At 43.4% G+C, this 17949-nt stretch overlaps 1 long non-coding RNA gene across 1 annotated transcript; it reads left to right on the forward strand.

The window, feature by feature from the left end:
* The first annotated feature begins 5652 nt into the window (after positions 1-5652).
* On the forward strand, positions 5653-9642 carry LOC121659465. Its single transcript, XR_006014345.1, has 3 exons — positions 5653-5816; positions 5940-5993; positions 9366-9642. It is a non-coding gene; the product is annotated as an uncharacterized LOC121659465 (long non-coding RNA).
* The last annotated feature ends 8307 nt before the right edge of the window (positions 9643-17949 follow it).

A 17949-nucleotide genomic window follows, 5' to 3' on the forward strand; every position in this document is an offset into this window, starting at 1 on the left:
ACCGTTCGCGCTGTGAGGTGGTGGCGGCGGCAGGCGGGGGCGAGGGGGCCGCCGGCGCCCTTTCCCCGGGCGGGCAGGGCGAGCCCTGTGTGCGGCTCCCCTCAGCCCGCGGGCGCCTCTCCCGGCCGGGACAGCGGCTGCCGAGCGGACCCGCTCTCGCCGCTGCTCCTGCAGCGCGTCCTGGGAGGCATGTTCAGGCAGCGAGTTCTAAAGTTTAGAACGTGTGTGTGGTGTTCCCGTCCCCGCACAAAACATCATCCCCTCTCCAGCCGGGGGCGGCACCTGCTGGGTCCCCTGCGGCGGGTGAGCGGCGGTGACTGCCCTGGCGCGGGGGGAGCCGGAGACGCTTGTCTCCCGGCTGAAGGAAACCTCCTCTGGGCAAAGCCTGGAGCCCGGGGGAGGCAGGAATCCCCAGGGGCCGCTCCTCGCCTCTGGAGCGGGATGGCGGCCGCGGAGGAGAGCGCTGTGCTCACACAGCGCAGCCGTGGGGCGCGGTGGCGGCTCTCAGCGCGGGGCCGAGGCTGAGAGGGGCCGCTCCGCTCCAGCCCAGTGCTTCTGCCTGGCACTCGGTGCGCTGAGCGCGCTGGCATGCAGCAGTGATTAGCATACATTAACGAGCAATTAGCATCTGGTAATAATCGTTCCTGTGCCAGTGACACTTGGATTTGCAGTCCCCGACCTGTGCGCTGAGCCCGAGCTCACAGCAGTAAGCTCGGCAGAGCGAGCGGTCCCGCTGCCGCGCCGTGCCGGCAGGGGCCGCGCTCAGTTAAATACTGGCGCTCCGCGGCGCCGGCAGGAGGGAGAGAGCCTCCCGTGGAAATGACTCCTGGCATTCCTTAAATTTTCAGTTGTTTCATGCGAAGTTTGATTTCTGCCCCACGACTGCCAGTAACCAGGCGTAGCCCAATGCAGCGGCAACGCCAGCCCTTCCCAAGTTTCCCGCAGAGCAGTTTAAGAAGGGGCAGCACCTGCTACCAGTTTCAGACCGCCGCGCTCGAGTCGGGGACAGTCAGAGATGGGGAAGCTGTGACCGAAGGGTGGGAGCACAAAGGGAGCCGTCTCCGTGCAGTCAGTCATGCACTGCCCTTGGGACACATGGCATGGGAATGCTTAAGACACAGGCAGCATAGGTAGTGTGGACCCCAAATCCTCACACTTGCCTCGCTTCCTTAGGTAGGCGGGTCCAAATGTGCAAAGTACTGCTAAAATTCCTGGAGATTTGGTTCACACCGAGTGGGCTTTGTCCAGTGCTGCTGGAGGTGCCCGGGTGCGCTCCGCTGGCTGCCTCGTCGTGCTCCTGCTGCAGCTGCTGCGCGTGACCGGACTGCTCATATGCCGCCTTCCGAGAAGAGCTGAACTTGTTCCAGCCTCGAGCACCAGGAGGAGTGATGGTTCTTCGGTGCTCGCTTCTGTTTTCTTCAGGCTGGGGTTTGCCAGGCCCCAGGGCTCGGTGCAGGATGCCTCTCTTCCCCGTCTAAGCGGCCGTGCAGTGTGGAGGTGCAGACAATACGAGCCAGATATAGAAGGCAGGAAGGAGGCCTGAAGTGGCCCAAGACAATTTAGGAATGGAGGTCGGAGGGAGGGTTGGGAAGGATGTTCTGTGAGATTAAAAAAAAAAAAAAAACAAAACCAAACCAAAACCCAAAAAGGGAAGTAGTGGGGAAGGGATCTGTGCCAAATGGGAGGTTTAGTGGTAGTGGGCCTGTAAATGTGCACACATTCAAGAAAGATGAACCTAGGAACTGGTATGGCAGGAAGCAGAGATATGGACCTGGGAAGGAGTCAGGAAAGAAGAAACAAGTTGCTTGTAGAAGAAATGGGCTAACAGAGCTGATGAGGGCAAAATGCTGAGTTTTGAGAAGAAGCTGGGAAACAAGAGTCAGACTAGGGTAGGTAAATGTGGGAGCCAGTCTGTACAAGAAGAGGAAAGGCCAGAAGCAGGGGAAGAAACTAGGATTCTGCTGAAAAGCTAAGTAAAAGACTGTGGAAAAAAGACCTGTGCCTAGGCAGTGATTGGTTTGGTTGTCCTAGGATGTCCTCTCTGGTCTCCAGCACCAAAAGGGCATATATTTCACATGGACTTCAGGTGATACCCATGAGTCCTTCAGTTTACTGCATTGGAAATGGGAAAGTGGTACTAGATGTCTGGTTTTGGGGGCATCTGCATCTCTCTGGTTTGTCCCTCTCGAGCTCTGAAACCTCTAGTCTCACTTTTTGGTATCACAATTTCTTCAGAATACCTGAAGACAGGCATAGGAGGTACTTTTATGGTTCTTACCACAATTATATGTGTGCCTCATAGCATTAGAAAATAGAATGTCTCTATGAGATAGAAGGTTGGAATATTCTGGACAGAATAGTTAAAAGGCAGCTGGGACCTTATTTCTCAGAGCAGACTTCCCATGGATTTTGGTTGCAGCAGTTCTGAAAACAAGGCCTCAGAAGGAGCCATACTGAGGTACTGTTCATCTATGAAAAATTTTAAGCTTTGTGCCTGGCATCACAGAAGAATTCTGTGGCAGAAGCAGGGATAGTCCCCAGCTCTTCTGGACAGCTTTCATCATCTTAATTCTCAGAAGATTATCCATTTTCTCCAACAATGTTGTACCTCCACGATTTTTCTCCCTGAAAATTAACTGGGTCCCAGCCCTGTGGCTGCCATCTAGTCTCATCTAAAAAAGTCTGAGTTTTGAACCAGGATTGTCACCAAAAGCTTCTTCAACAGGTGAAACAGGATTCTCATCATCCTGATCTTTCTGGACAGCAGCTGCTGTCTCCTGCGCCTGATAAGATAGGATCCTGTTTACCAATTAGCATGTGAGCATGCTTGCAGAACAAAGGGACGTAAATCAAGTGGCACAGATGGCTCTTTTTTTGGCACATCCTCTTCAGTACTGGGTTTTCCAACCATTATATTGTTCTTAAATTTTTTTCTTGTACATGTGTGGTTAAAAATAGGCAAGTTTAAAGAGAACTTATACAATCTTTAGAAGTATAGTTGTGCCCCAAATTGGCCTGAAACACACTGCTGATCATTTTATCTGACCATGGATGTGCTCATTTTTTGATTATATAGATCATTTCACAAAACACAAAATAAAAGCTTATAAACAAAGTTATTTAGTTAATGTTTCTAATCACAGCATTTCTCTTTGGATCATGTCAGTTACTTGCAGTGGTGGAGCTGTGGTGGAGAACTACTTAAATATTTTGTTTGGAGCACTGTGGGGAGAGGCTGTGTGTTGTGCTGGGAAACCCTTGGACATGATGGGTAAGAAAAACAGGCATTCAGTTGCTGGGCCATAGGCAATGTCTGACAAAAAATGCACATCTGGGAATTCATTGATATTCACATGGTGGGAAATGAAAAAAAAATGGAAGGGGGAAGGGGTGAATGCATGGTTGGAGAAGAGTTATCAAGAGAGGAATTACACCAAAAAAGTCTCTGAGGAGGGAATGGGGTAGTAGGAAGTTACACGTTCATGAATAAATAGCAATAAAGGTGTCAAACAATGAATGATAAGTTTTGATGACGGTTGAGGGAATTGGGAAAAGTTGTTGAGCACATGAGGATAGGCTCACACAGACATAGGCAAACTTCCATGAGGGGGATGTCCCTGCTCAGACACATGACTGCCTCCTCCCAGCCCCTCTGAACAGTGTCTCCCATCCAAACCTCCTAAAATGCAGCTCTGCCTCAGAAGTTTTTTCCTCTGGTTCATAGAGAGGTCTAAGCTGCTATGAGTTTTTTCATATCTGTAACTGCATGTAAGGATTCATGAACTGCTCTACCCCTCCAGGGCTTTCCTCCCCTTTTTCTGTGGTATCACTCACTAGCTACCATGTTCACTCAGTGCCTATCAACAATTTATAATTTCACTCTCACCCCGTTTAAATAGCTACATATAACTCTTACAACCTTTTAACAAAACAGATACAGATATACACAAATAACAGACTACTTTAATTTGGGCTGGCCTAGATCCTGAGTCTTGAAGAGAAGGAAGGCAAGTCATGGTAGACTTGAGGCTTCTCCAGCTTTTGTCCAAGGATACATGGATATCCATAGCAGGACCTGAAAAAGCAGAAGGTCTCCACTCTGCTCCCTGCTTTCCAGAATTCATTGTGAGCTGAAGCTGGGGCAATGATGAAGGCCAAGCAGGGCTTTTTGTGCCTATGCATGTTTTGGGCTTGATTACAGCTTAACTGCTGGTAGACAGCATCTTAAGGCATGCGTCAGTCTGGATCGATTTTTCCCTTGTCCTGTGTTGTCTGGAGCTGGCTGCGAACAGGTGCTGGTGTGTTTGCTCAGGGCAGCAGGATGATGGCCTTTAAGCAGCCCCAATGTGCAGCCCCAGCAGCCCCACAGTGCAGCCTGGTGTGTGTAGTCCTGTTGCTGTGGCAACCCACAGCCTCACCAGTGGTGAGCACTTACTGTCTATCGCAAAGCATTAACTTTTACATTATGTCTTATTTTATTATGGTTTCTGCACATTTTGGCTCTCTTTCCCCTGGAACCCAGCTGCACTGGTGAAATGTTCCTTCTTGGGGAGTAGGAAATGGCATTTCTTTCTATTTCTGTGGTGTTAACAGCCATGGGAGAGGCACAGCAAAGGGCTGGCTAGAATTACTGCTATTGATGTTGCTGAAACTGCTCTTGCCATCACTGTTTCAGTCACAAATGGTCCAATTTAGGCCTACTGTAAAAATTAGAGAGTTGCTTAGATTTGTACCATTTCTCTTGAGTTTAGTCCTACTGGTGGAGGTGATAGTGGAGGAGGAGTCCTGTAGGGCACCCATAAGGGCAGAGCTGGGAAGCACAGTGTGGCCATTCTGGAGCCACATTCCCAGAATCTTGCAGGACTTGATATCCTGAAGCACTGGGGAATGGTGTGAAATCATCAGAAAAAAGCCACATATTCTGAAGTCTACCCTGAATCAAGGTGCTTGGCTGTAAATGACAGACATCCACTACAGTAGGCAGAGAGGGGGCAGGTGGGAGAAAGGTGGTCAGGCAAGGAGCAGTGGCTGTCATGAGAGGGAAAGGATGTGAGGAAGGTGAGAAGTACCTGGGCTGTATGTGGAAGTAAAGACTGGAAGGAAGAAAAGATCCCACCAGCCTTGAAAAGAAAGAAAAGCTCTGTAAAGGGATTAAGTAGCAGAGTTCCCAGTGACAGCAGAAGATTGGACTTCATAACCCAGGCTAGGTTCACCTGCAAAAAAGTGGGATGGAGAGTGGCTGTTGAAGGGGAGAGCAGGTGGGAGTACAGATGAAGCTGATGAGGTGAGTTCAGGGAAGGTGGGAACACAGTTATTAAGATCCATGGTGAGGATGGAGAGAACTTAAGGCACCATGACACGTGAGTCAGCTAAGACCTGTTTCATCTTCCTTCCCTCAGCCTCTCCAACTTGGAGGAGTTGCAAAATGACTCTGACACACACTGTCTAAAATAAAACACTTTAGGGACCAGCTGGAAGCTAAACCTTCCAGTCCCTGCTCTCCAAGGAATGCTCCCTCTTGAGGCCCTGTACGCTCTGTTACAATGCCGGGGGCGTTCTGCAAGGCCCAGTGCTGCACCTGGGGCTCTTCTGAGCAAGTCATCTCACTGCCAGCAGCAGCCACCCAGCACAGTGCTCTGCCTCACTAGCATAGCCTGCTTGTCAGGGCTGCTAATTAACCCAGACAGAGCTTTCAGGTGCCTTGCTGTGTCGTGCCGTTCAGAGACACCACCGGAGACTCCCCCTGAAGTGACGGAATCTTGCTGCTCTTGCTGCAGCAGCTGTTTGCCAGAGGGTCAGGAGATTCAACACAAAAGGTGCTGTGAAATACCATGCTGCAGGCTATATGCTGTACATCTTCAAAGTTAGCTGTGCAGCTAAGGCTGCTGTCTAGACATGTTTTTCATGTAATAAAAGCTTAGTTAATATATGTCTCCTAGACTGAAATTCACGTGGAGAAGGACTTATATTTCTCTGGACCAGCCTAGTCTAAGGTAAGTACATAAACTCTTCTGCCAACAAGATGCATTTTAGGTTTTCTTTCCAGAGCCCCAAGAATCATGTAGGTAGCTAAAACTTCACTACGGTAAACATTCAGTCATTTGTATAAGGATTATATGATGCTCAATATAACTTTGATGTTGCTCTCAAAAATTGTACCTGCCAGTGGTGAAGTCCCCTTCTTTGCCTTTAACAAGGTAAAATTACTGCAGTCAGGATGTGACTTACAATGTTTGCAGGCAATTTTTTTCATAGTGGAGAATGACTAAAAATATTTTACCTCACACCAGATAAAAAAATATGCTTTAAATAGATAAAAATTCTAATTAATTAAGTACATGTTACATTTATTTCCAAATATTTCTTCCCAAGAGGCTAAGCAACAAACAAGTGAGGATGTAGCAAGAGAACCTTCTGATCTCTGGTAAGTCAGAAGCTGGGCAGTTACTTTACCCTAGTGACAAGCCAATTAGGATGCTGCACAGTGTTTCTGCTTGCTTCTAATTTTAGAACTATACAACGGGGAGGCAAAAGTAGGTGATATTAACTCCTCTGGCATTGATCTGCTAGAATCATAGTCCTCCTGCAATCTAATATATTTTCATGTGAAGCAGGAAAATTACCACTCTTCTAGTGTAGGTACTAGGGACTATGCAGACCTTTCTAACACACAGGGCCTGATCAATACTTGGATAGAGGAATCTGCAGGGGAAGCTTGGGAGCTGCAGTGTGTGATTTTGATGCTGCGCAAGATGATATCCTAGCATAAAGTGAGCATTCACTCTGGCATTACACAACACAGCACAACTGAGTCTGCTGTTTCCAGGAGGATTTATGGCAAAATGTTTAAATGTACCTAAGTGAGCTGCCAGTAAATCAGCATCTTGACCTGGAGCAGACTGGGAAATGTGATTAAATGGAGAAAGCGTGGAATTCCTCTCTTCAAGAGAATCTCTGTGGCATAATGCAGGGCCAGTCACAGATATCACAGCTACCCCGAGCAGTATGGTCACATTAGCAAGATGTTAATGTGATTAATTAGCCCTGATGACAAGCAGGTTATACTAACCTGGGCACAGCTTAAGTATTTAACTGCTTAGGTCTCCAGAGTGCCTGCAGCTCACTTAGGTTAATATAATCTAGTGACTTAATAAGCATATAACCTATTTCACTGTTCAAGCCATTAATAACAGTATTGAGTAACACCAAACCCAAGGCAGACTTGTGTGGAACTGCTAAAGATACACACATCCATTGTATCAGTGAGCAGCAAGTAGCTGCTCTTTTAAAGTGTTCCTTGCCACCTACCTACACATTCACCTCCCAGGAGCTTCACCTATATACCTTTTCTCATCTGGCTGTGAAAATATTACTTAAGAGGGCATCAAAGCCTTAAAGGAGGCGAGATAGGGGATACCTATATCTTTGCCTTTATCTACGAGTTATCCTGCAATAGAACGGAAGAAATTAAATCTTACAAGATCATTCCTTGATAAATCTGTACTCAAACCTGCTTTATCTTCCATGTACCCATAAAAAAACATTGTTTGTTTCTATATTACTCTAGGAATTAAAGCTTACCTATCTGTTATTTCTTCAGTTGTATGCTCCATGTTTATACCCCTCTCTCATCCCTTTCTGAATACATACACTATATTTGTCTTTTCTAATCTTCCTAATATTCTAAAACCTGTCGTCCCCCATGTGTGCTGTAATATTGTCTCAGCCTCTTGTCTGTAAGATTTACAATTCCCTCAGTGATTTCTGCAGGCTCCCCTAATAAGCAAACTCATGTACATGGTCTTTAACTTATTCCACACCTGAAATTTCACCTCTTTATAATAAAGATAATGGCACTAATCATATGATCAAATTTAACACCGAGGAGGAAGCAAAAAAAAAAAAAATCCCACCAAATATCAGTCCTTGTGTCATCTGTTATAAACTTTCCCTTTTCACTGAGAAATAGAACAACACTTTATGTAGGCTTTTGGTCCTTCTCCTGATGCAAATGGACTTCTGGAATGTCTCCTTTTTTTTTTAGCCCCAAGCAGTCATTTGAATAAATATTTACTTCACATGTACTGCTGAAATTATAGTTGGCCCAAAAATGTCTCTAAACTAATTTTTCATCTTAATAGTGGTACCAAGGTAAAGAGCTGTTAAGTAAAGCCAACACTTTAATAGTTCTCAAAAAAAGTATCAGACTTTTACAGTGGGAAAAAGACAATATTATTACACTATGCATAAAAAAAGTGTACAATGATGGGAAAAATAGATGGAAATGGCCACCAACATGAAGAGGCTAATGAAACCAAATAGCATTAAACAGTGGGAGTTTACACAGCATATGTTTTATCCAACATAGTTCTTGCCAGTTAAATGGCAATAGGAGGGAAGTGGAATAGCATTCTGATTTTATTGGAGAACGTGATACTGCATTTTTTAGTATCTTGTCCAAAATTTTTGAACTGACTTGGATAGCCTCTTTACAATGTGTACTGAAAACCTTTTGAAAGACAATGAAAATAATCAAAACCAATGTTGGAGCAATATTTAGTCACATACCCAGTGGATCCTTGTTAGATAAAAATTAATAGCTTCATTATCCAAAGGAGGCAATAAACATTATATTAATGAAACTTACAGTAGAGGCTAACTCATTATAATCACAACTAATAGCAGAAAAATTTAAAGGGAACTTATGTAAATGAAAATGTCAGAAGTCATCATCTGGGGAAAACCACAAGTTAATATAACTGGAAAAAGTAAGAGTCTCCGTAATAGAGGAGAAAACTGGAGACCAATATGTTGGAAGAGAGACTCATACTGAATAGAGTTGTGAGAAAAATTGATTTTCCTATTTGGTGAAAATACTGAAAATAAATTAAGGGAAACTAATATCCAGTCCGATACATTACTCACTTTTCACATATTTTTACTATTTATTAACACTAAACATAGATCAATTTTAGAATGAAAGAATATTAGATAACAAAGCCAAGACCATTTCATTTTGAAAATATTGCAACAGAGCACTTCTGGCTTGTTTTTTTTCCCTGGTACTATTACTCAAAATGAATATCTCAACATGTGAATTGATTTTTGATTCATAATGTGTCTTTTTGAGAAATGACTACAATAGACCCATTTGCAAAACACAGGTTGTAAAAATTCACCCAGAATGCCTTGTCTCCACACCAAAAACTTGTGCTTGGTCTTTAGGATATGTGTTTAGGAAACCAATTCACAGTTTGGGAGCTTTCCTTGTCAAACTGCAAATCCCATTTGGTCTTGTTGAAGTCCTGTAGAAGTCACCATGGGCTGGAGCCTTCAAGTGACAGCACTGCCTTGGTCCTTTCCAGCCACCAGGGATGGAGAAGATGGGACAAAGGGCCATCAGCATCATGCAGCTCTTCCCTGCGGTACCATGGAGACTTCTTGCACAGAGCCATGCAGGATGTCTCTCTGCAGAAGCCCACCGTGGGCAGAGGACAGAAGAGGTGCTTGCTTTCAGCCTGCAGGACCTCTGTCCCTCCCTCACTGTGGGAATGCTGTGGCCAAGGAGATGGAAAGGGCTGGTGTGCCTGGGCTAGGGAGACCTGGCAGAGGGAAGCTGCTTCAGGCTTTGGCTGTGTCAAATGTTACTGCTCATAAATTAAAACAAATCTGAGTAAAAAATAGTGTGGTTGTTTCCTTTGTAGTGCTCCTTTCTGTGCCTGTCTAGGGGGAGTCAGAACTAAGGACAGTAACTTGTCAGATGCTAAATGTGTGCCTTGAAATCAAGATGCTATACTGGAATATTAGGTCTGTTCTGCAGATTTACTTGTCCAGAAAAGTGTCTAGTGACAGCCTGTGACAAGACCCCACAGAAGATTTAGGATATAATAGAATGGTAATTACCTGACTAGATTCAGCTTCCAGGCATTAGATTTTGTTGTACCTTTCTCTAACAGATGTGAGAACGGAAATGTATCAGATGGTGTCTTCTTCCTACATAAAGACCTTGATCAAGTTGCTTCTTACTCTTTGAAAAAGCCAAACTGCCAGAGATGCCAAAGATACAGATCACTGTAATATGCACTTCCCAGGTGTTGGATTACTTGCCTGTCTCACTTCTGAACCTCTGCCAATTTATAAATAATATTTTGACTTTTGAGGTGGAAGAAACGTCTAGGCTGGCTCATCATCAACTAGGAAGTAACGACAGAAAACATGAAGCATCTGGCCTGGGACCACTCAGCTGTTTGGTAACATAGTGGGTGCTCCAAGACCTGCTCAGGCCAGGAACTCCATTCCAGTGAGGCTAAAATGTCCTTGCTTCCCAGTCCAGCCCTGCTGATCATCAGTGCTTTTGTTCAGCTGATTGATCTGTCACCAACTACAAATATTTTCAACCCCGTTCATCCCAATACAATGCCCAAGTGTTCACAGGCAGAACTGCAATCCCTGTTCACATAGGATGATCTTTGTCCATCTCTGTTAAAACAAGTCGTGTAAAACCCCATCTCCTTCAAAGGCAGCATGAATCTTGGCCATGGTAGGGTTTGTTTGTTGGTTGGTTTGCTTTGTTGTTTTTTCCCCCGTGATACGTGTTCAGTTTATAGAGTGCTCCAGAAGTTCTTATCATGATTTGCTATTCTGATAGTGTGTGAATTTTTCCAAACATTACTAAAACAAAATAGCAACAAAAAAAATGATCAGTACTGGGCCAGGCACTTGTCATTACAGAACTTTTCAGAGACACCTTCTTTTCTTAAGCATTCTTCTTAAGAAATACCCAGTAAAACATAACATAACTTAGTACTTGCGATATTGACACTGGACAGTGTTAATTTTTGGTTCAAAAGGTCACACAATAGGAGGTTAAATGCTCTATGGAACTCTTTCTCTGACACACTAATTTGAAAAAGCCCCATTTCCCATTCTCTTGCTAGGAATGACTACAACCTTGACTGACCCATGATTTGCTGACCATCCATTTAGCATGATTCAAAAATGCCACAGCAGTTTTGTACAGCATTTCCACTTTTCCAGGGTCTATAAAGTTTGCAGAATTTACTGCTTTAAGTATGGGCTCAGTAATCTCAAGAATTAGAGAAAGTTTGGAAAAGCTTTGCAACAAGTATAATTAAATCCCATCTACTCTATAAAACAGACAGACTTGGAATTACAGTCCTCACTACAAAACACTTCCAATTATTTACAGACAGCCTCTTTTGTACAGAACTTGCTTAGATTTTTTTTCTCCTACAGTGTGCTTCCAGGAATGCTGCATGCATGACAAAGTAAAAGGAACTGTGAAGTCCCACAGTAGGATTTTCTCCTGACCTTACTATATTCTGTTTATGCTTTGTGTTGCACAGTTGTGGATGCAGAGTGCAATCCACCACTTCCAAGGTCAGAATTGGTGATGGGATTGATTTTTATGCCCAGGGATAACAAAAATGAAAAATTTGGAATCACAGAATAATTCAGTTCATAAATGCTGATATGACCTTTTTGAACTGCCTTATCTGCACAAAATGAAGTAAGAAAAATAGTAAACATGTTATAAACATCTATGTATATCAACAACCAAGATAATTTTAAGAAATTAAACATAAGGAAGATTCCATCTCAATCTTGAATTTTTATGATTTTTTCTTTCAAATGTTAATTGAAATTGATGACATCTTTCAACACATTTCAGCATAATTGCCTTCCTGGAGAAAACAGCTTCTAACTTTTTATTCTTTTGCTGTAAATTCTGCAAAATTGTAAACATACTATGTTGTTAAAAGGAAGACACATGGCAGTGTCTGGGTTCCCAATGTTTTCTGCAGGAGTTTGAATGCAACCATTTGCCCACTTTTCCTGTAGGAGTTTTAAAAAGGTTGTTTACTAACCTGTCAGTTACAAATCCTTTGCAAACCACATCAGCTACATAAAATATTGAATAAGGTGTGCCTTTCTTTCTCGTGAGACACTTATGAATAAATTATTTTGCTTAAGTGGGATGAAGATGTGTATCTAATGCATCCTGGTACCTCTGAGTTTGGTTCAAAGGGCAGCAGGGCTGAGTGTGCTGTGCTCTCAGCTCTGTCCCTACTTTGGGGACTGATGAACTGCCTGTCAGCAGCAGTTTTGCCCTCAGAGCTGCCAACCAGGGATGGCCATTGCTGCAGGCAGACTCTCGGACCTGCTGCAGAGATGCAGCCACCTTCCCAAGCAGCTACGGATGTTTTGTTGCCCTGGGTAACACCTTGTCCCTTCTGTATGGCAAACCTGACCCAGCTGACAGCTTCACTGCAGCTTCTGGTTCCTCTTCTGTATTCAGTGGTGTGCACTGCAGGGGAGCCAAACCTCAGTCTGATGGGTTTGGGGGTTTTTTTGGTTTGGTTTTTGAAATTTTTTTTTTGTGTCATTGTTGGTTTGTTTGGGGTTTTTTTTTTTTTGGTTGGTTTTGATTTTGTTTTTGGTTTGGTTTGGTTTTGTTGGTGCTTTTGGGTTTTTTGGGGTTTTTTTGTTTTTGTTTGGGGTTTTTTTGGTTGGTTTTTTGTTTTGTTTTTTAATTTTTGGAGGTTTTGGGGGGGTGTATTAAGTATTTGTTATTGTTTTTCTCTTGTTGCTTGGGGTGTGGTTTTGTTGGGGGGTTTTTTGGTTGGTTGGTGGGTTTGGTTTTTCAGGTTGTTATCCTTCTTGGTACATTTGCTTTCCCTTATTCTCAGATATTTTTGTTCTTTTCCAGGGCTACACTTTCTGTATCTTTTTTCTGCCAGCAAACTTCCTCCCAGCCATCTGGATGCTCAGGAAAGTAATTTCCTGAAGAGTGGGTGTCCTCATCTTGGGACACAGTAGCACCTTGGTGACTTTACACCCTGAGCCATAGTGGCACATCCAGAAAGTGTCAGCCAGTAAGTGACAGTGGCACTATCCTGGGAAAGAGCAGCTGGCAAGCTGGGGGAGGACAGGGAGGCTGCAGGCTTCTCATTATAAGCAGAACCTGAGCTATCCCTTAGGTCTGCAGGAGAAGCAGTAAGCTGTGCCTCAGAACCTGACACCGCTCAGTAATTACACGTCACGTTTTCTCTGCCACCTGGAGAACAGGCTGATTCCCTCCTCACTCCCACATATTTCTCCCGTGGCTCTCAAATTGCTGCATGCTGGGGAATCCACACTTGTTGCTTCCTGCGTAGGGTGAATGAAGCACACTCCTGAGAGGGATTTCTCAGCAGTGCTGCAGCAGAACAGCCACCATGTTCCAGCAGAGCTGTGCATTGAGCCCCAGCCTTTTCCAGCTTGCAGACCCATAAACATTTCCCAGGGAAGGCGCAGAGCTCGTGTAGCAAGTTTTCACTTTTCTCTGTCACTTTTTGCAGACACCTCAGAAACAGGCCATGGTCTGGCAGTTATCATCAGACCCCTGTTCAGCCTCATCAGGCTGTGACTTATCCAGCAGTTACCCACCAGGAGAAAGCAGAAATCCTGAACCTCCACTGGTGGATCCCAGTCTTCACCATGATAAACATCCTGCTTATACCTCCTAAGACACAGCTGTTCACATCTAATATGGGCCATTTGTCTTAGCCAAAAGCCCAAATGTGGCATGTGGGTGGCTCATGACTGCAGAGCTATGGTGGCTGCAGGACTGAGCAGCTCACATGCTGTCAGCTTCAGGACCATGACACAGCTACACAGGACAGAAAAAGGACTGGAAAAAGAAATTGTTTACCAGATTAAATGCTGTCCACAGAAACTGTGTTTAGGAGCAAGTTGGGCTGCCTTTCTGCCTTTCAGCAGCTCTTTCATGAATTCAAGAAAAATTCAGATGAGCAAAAACTTTTCTCTCCACTCTCGGTTTTTTGTTCCCCTGTGGGTTTTTTTCCCTATTGTCCAGAGGAGTAGAGCAAGAATGATCACATAGAAATCTGCCTGCAGGGAGATTGCCTTCAAGTCTTTTAATCAACTGCCTCTTCCTTGCTCTTTTACATGGACAGTGTATGGTACTATTTGGCCCTCAAGCACAGATTTAAATTTTTCCTACAGTAATTCAGTGGATAGATCCTCTTTTCTCAGTGTGAAGTATGTCCCTGTTCCTTGAATGATATGATGTTTAAGTATTCATCTTGCATGAGAAGGTTACTGAAATTCCTCTAGTTACTCCTTACTTTTGTTTTGTGCAATGTGACTCCTGAAACAAAATTGTTGCAGATTTTTTATCTTAATACATAACTATATCAAAGCAAGGTAAAACCCTAAAAACTCCTCCTTTGTAAGAGTCCAGAAGAGGAGAAAATCCCTGCTGCAACTGTTCAAAGACAGACAAGTCACCAAAAAAAGAGACCGTTCTTCATTTCCTACATATCACATAAAAGTAAAACATAAGAATATTTGTTAGTCAGAAATAAATTTAAGTGCATAGAAAGTCTACACTGAAAAAGCCTTTTTTTCCTTAGAAGTTATTAATGTCTTTGTGGTTGGAAAGCAGACAATGCCAGAATGACTCTGGACATTAGACTAGGTTCTCAATGCCACTCAGGTCAATTCCAGCATGGTCACAGCAACTGCCCTAGACTTTGAAGTGTTTGATGAAACCCAGCTGGAAGTTCTAAAAGACTTGTTGATACAAAAGCAGGGAGCAGCTCCCAGGCAAGACATCAGCTCTTTCTTGGCAGCCTTCTTAAATGTGCATCCCTGAGTGAATTTTCCATCCTTTTCCAGAGTTCTGATGCATGGGAAGTCAGTGTGCTTCTGTTTCAGTGAGTGGCTGTCTAGATGCCTCTGTCGACCCTGCAAACATTATTTGTCTGTGAGGCTGCAGGTGAATTGAAATGATTGTGGAGTGGTTAGCACCTCACCAAGAGTTGTTATCCCCTCCAGGACAGGGGCATAGGACCTGCCCTCACTACCACAAGCAGAATAACCTCTCCTTGCTGAAGGACTTGTGTGGATGCTAGCAGGGGCTAGCAGAGGAATTTTCCTGTGAAACTTTTCATTCTCATGAGAGAGCAGTTAGAGAAATCCAGCTTCTCACAGCTTCTCTGTGAAAGCTTTCATTCTCATGCAAACTGGATGGACAACAGTTTGAGAGAATGTAAACCATTTCTACACCTGCAAGTTGTTTTGAGAACTGTGAAAATTATTTTCCTTCTCTAAGAATAATATTTGGAAATGGGTGTCTTACTGCTCAGCCTATCACCTTGAGAGGTGGTGGATCAATAGGCCAACCATGTAATTTCTCTTTTGCCAGCCATGCTATAAAAGGTATGGGTGATTAAGCGAGGTTGCTTCGGCCATATCATCTGACCTGGACTTGTGTCGTGATTTTCGCCGTTCTCTGGGGGAAACAGCGACAGACTCGCACATTCAATTTTTTGCCTGCTTTTCACAATCTCAACATGATACTGTATCAGTGAACAGGCTAATAGTGGTTTAGCCTAATAATTACCAGTCTCTTAAATACTACTGAAAGTGTCCAACAGAGACCTTTTTACATGTGGGATCAATCTCTAAACATTTCACCTTTTTGCATGGCCAATCTACATACAAGCATTAATATTTTAATTTTGCATTTTCAATGGGATCAATTTTATGAGTAGTTTCAACCATAAGGGCTCTAAACTATCTGAGCATTTGATTCCTTATCTATTCTTGTCATCTGCCTTGACACCAGTGACAAAAAATGATACATGTGGTATCTCCCTTCCATGTATGCCATAAAATTTCCTATCTGTCCTGACAAGTAAGAAATAATATCATCCCAAGGTAAAACTGAATAAAAACCTTGAGGGCACTAAAATATGAAAGATGAAGGGTAATGTCCCTACATTTTATTTGTAGGACTACCGGCATTAACTGCATTATGCTGACAAAAGATACAGGAATTGTCCATAAAGCCATTTTGCTAGGGTCACTTCCAGAGATCAGTTTTACAGAGACTGTGGTCTTTGAAAGTCCCGCTCAGAGAATTATACACTATGATAATGTAGTAGTTAGATGTTCTTGAGACAGACAAAGCATTAAGTCCAGATAACAATTTCTAATGGAAGCTGGAACAACCTTCAACACACATCTGAAAAATAATAAAGAGAACTTGTAGCTGCATTTTTGCTTTTAAAGGAATAGTAATGCTATTTACTCAATATTACTTAATCTCTATACATTAATTTAGTCCTGGATTTAATTTTACAAATTGAAGTTATAAATAATCAACATCACATATGAGTGATGGGAAACATCTCTATAGATGGGATTTTGGGATGCACACGCAGACGAAAAACAAATGAGAGCATTTGGCAGTCATTTTACACTGTCATGTGTAATGCAGGTTCCTCAGTTAATGGAGGATATTAATTAATTTCAAATGGTTCACATAAAGAGCAGAACAGCAGTGAAAGGAGAAGACCTGCTTTAACCTGGAAGACCTCAGACCCCAAATCCATGTGATTGGCACACACAAGGCTACAAGAGGATTTAATCAATCCATACTTATATTCACAAAAGAAACTTGGTAATAGATATCTTCTTACCATTAGACAAATGGAGATGATGATTCAGTGACTCAAAATTGTACTCAGATGAATTCCAGCTACATTTAGGCTCTTAAAAGCAGTGGCAGGATTTGAGAGTTGCTGTTGTGATTCCTGCATGCAGGAACCCTGCAGGTAATGGACAGAGGTCTTTCTAGACAAATGTTTTGACAAATGCAGTTCATTTAAGGAGAATTTTTAGCCTGCACTATGCAGGTCAGGTGACTCTCACCCTGTTTTATAGCGGATTGGGGGTTCACGTATTCTTTCCCAAAGAATGCAGCCACCTGCAAACCTATTTTAATTTTCAATGCTCACTTTAAATGGGGTCAAACATTTGAAAAAAATATTGTCACACTTATTTGTATTACATAATTTTCAGTGCCACAGTGTTGTGGTTCCCCCCCATATTCCTCTCTGGTAACACCCTGCCAGTGGCAATTCTCTCCTTGGGACACCTGCTGCTGCAAGCCCCCAAACTCAAATTTTCCAGGTGGTGAGCAAAACATCCAGTTTTCTGAATTTCCAGACCTGCTTCCCTTCAGTGAATGCCTGCAAGCTACACTCTCCCTGAATTCATCGCCTCTGAAGCAACACACATGCACGGCTTTACAAGATTCACCTCAACTTCAGAAGCTTGGCGAGTTTAATTATGAAACAAGCTATGTATAAAAGAGAAGGTTAAATTCCTGATTACAAATCAGGTTCTGAAAGGGAAACAATAAACAACAAAAGCAACTTCCCATGTACTTGTCATTGTGAGATTTCTCTGGGGCACAGAAGCTGAGGAAACAAATCAGCAGTGCTCTGCTCCTTCAGTGTTATCTTAAGGAATCAGCACCTCTCCTGTGTTTCTGTCCCCCCTCTGACAGTGACAGTTGCTGTGTTGCCTCTTGAGTGCAAATGAAGTATCAAATAATTTCCTGGGGACTTCAGTTCCCCTTCCTCCTTATCTTCTAATTTAGGGGAACTTAACCGTGTCACAGCTTTGATTAGCTCTTCTTCTCTGTGAGAATGCAAACGTTGTCAGGCTTGTCTGGGACCAGGATGTGCTCTCTCTGCAGAGCCTCTATGCAACATTGATTTCTTATCTGTGCTTTACCTTCTCAGGCAGTTGAATGTGCAATGGTTATCTTTTCCTTCCCTTTAAAAGCTCTTATAAATCACAGTTTCTAAAAAAATATTAATTGTGCAATGGCCTGGATGGGCTGGCAGTATGTGATGCTCCATTGGCTTTTTGCAAAAATAACACCCAACATATTCATTGTAGACATAACCCAGTCACCATTCAGAACACCTCCTCCCCATCCCTGTGCCATTCTTTGCCATGGTTCAACATTTTTAGGGGATTTTGCCACCACAGATAGTCTCTACAAAGTAACTCCACATGATGCTAGGGAAGGATTTGGTACATATCCTTAAGCTCCATTTAGGACTC

This window comes from Corvus kubaryi, unplaced genomic scaffold (genome assembly GCF_017639235.1).
Source record: "Corvus kubaryi isolate FWS band 111438036 unplaced genomic scaffold, C.kubaryi_AGA036_p1.0 137, whole genome shotgun sequence".
Classification (NCBI taxonomy): Eukaryota; Metazoa; Chordata; class Aves; order Passeriformes; family Corvidae; genus Corvus; species Corvus kubaryi.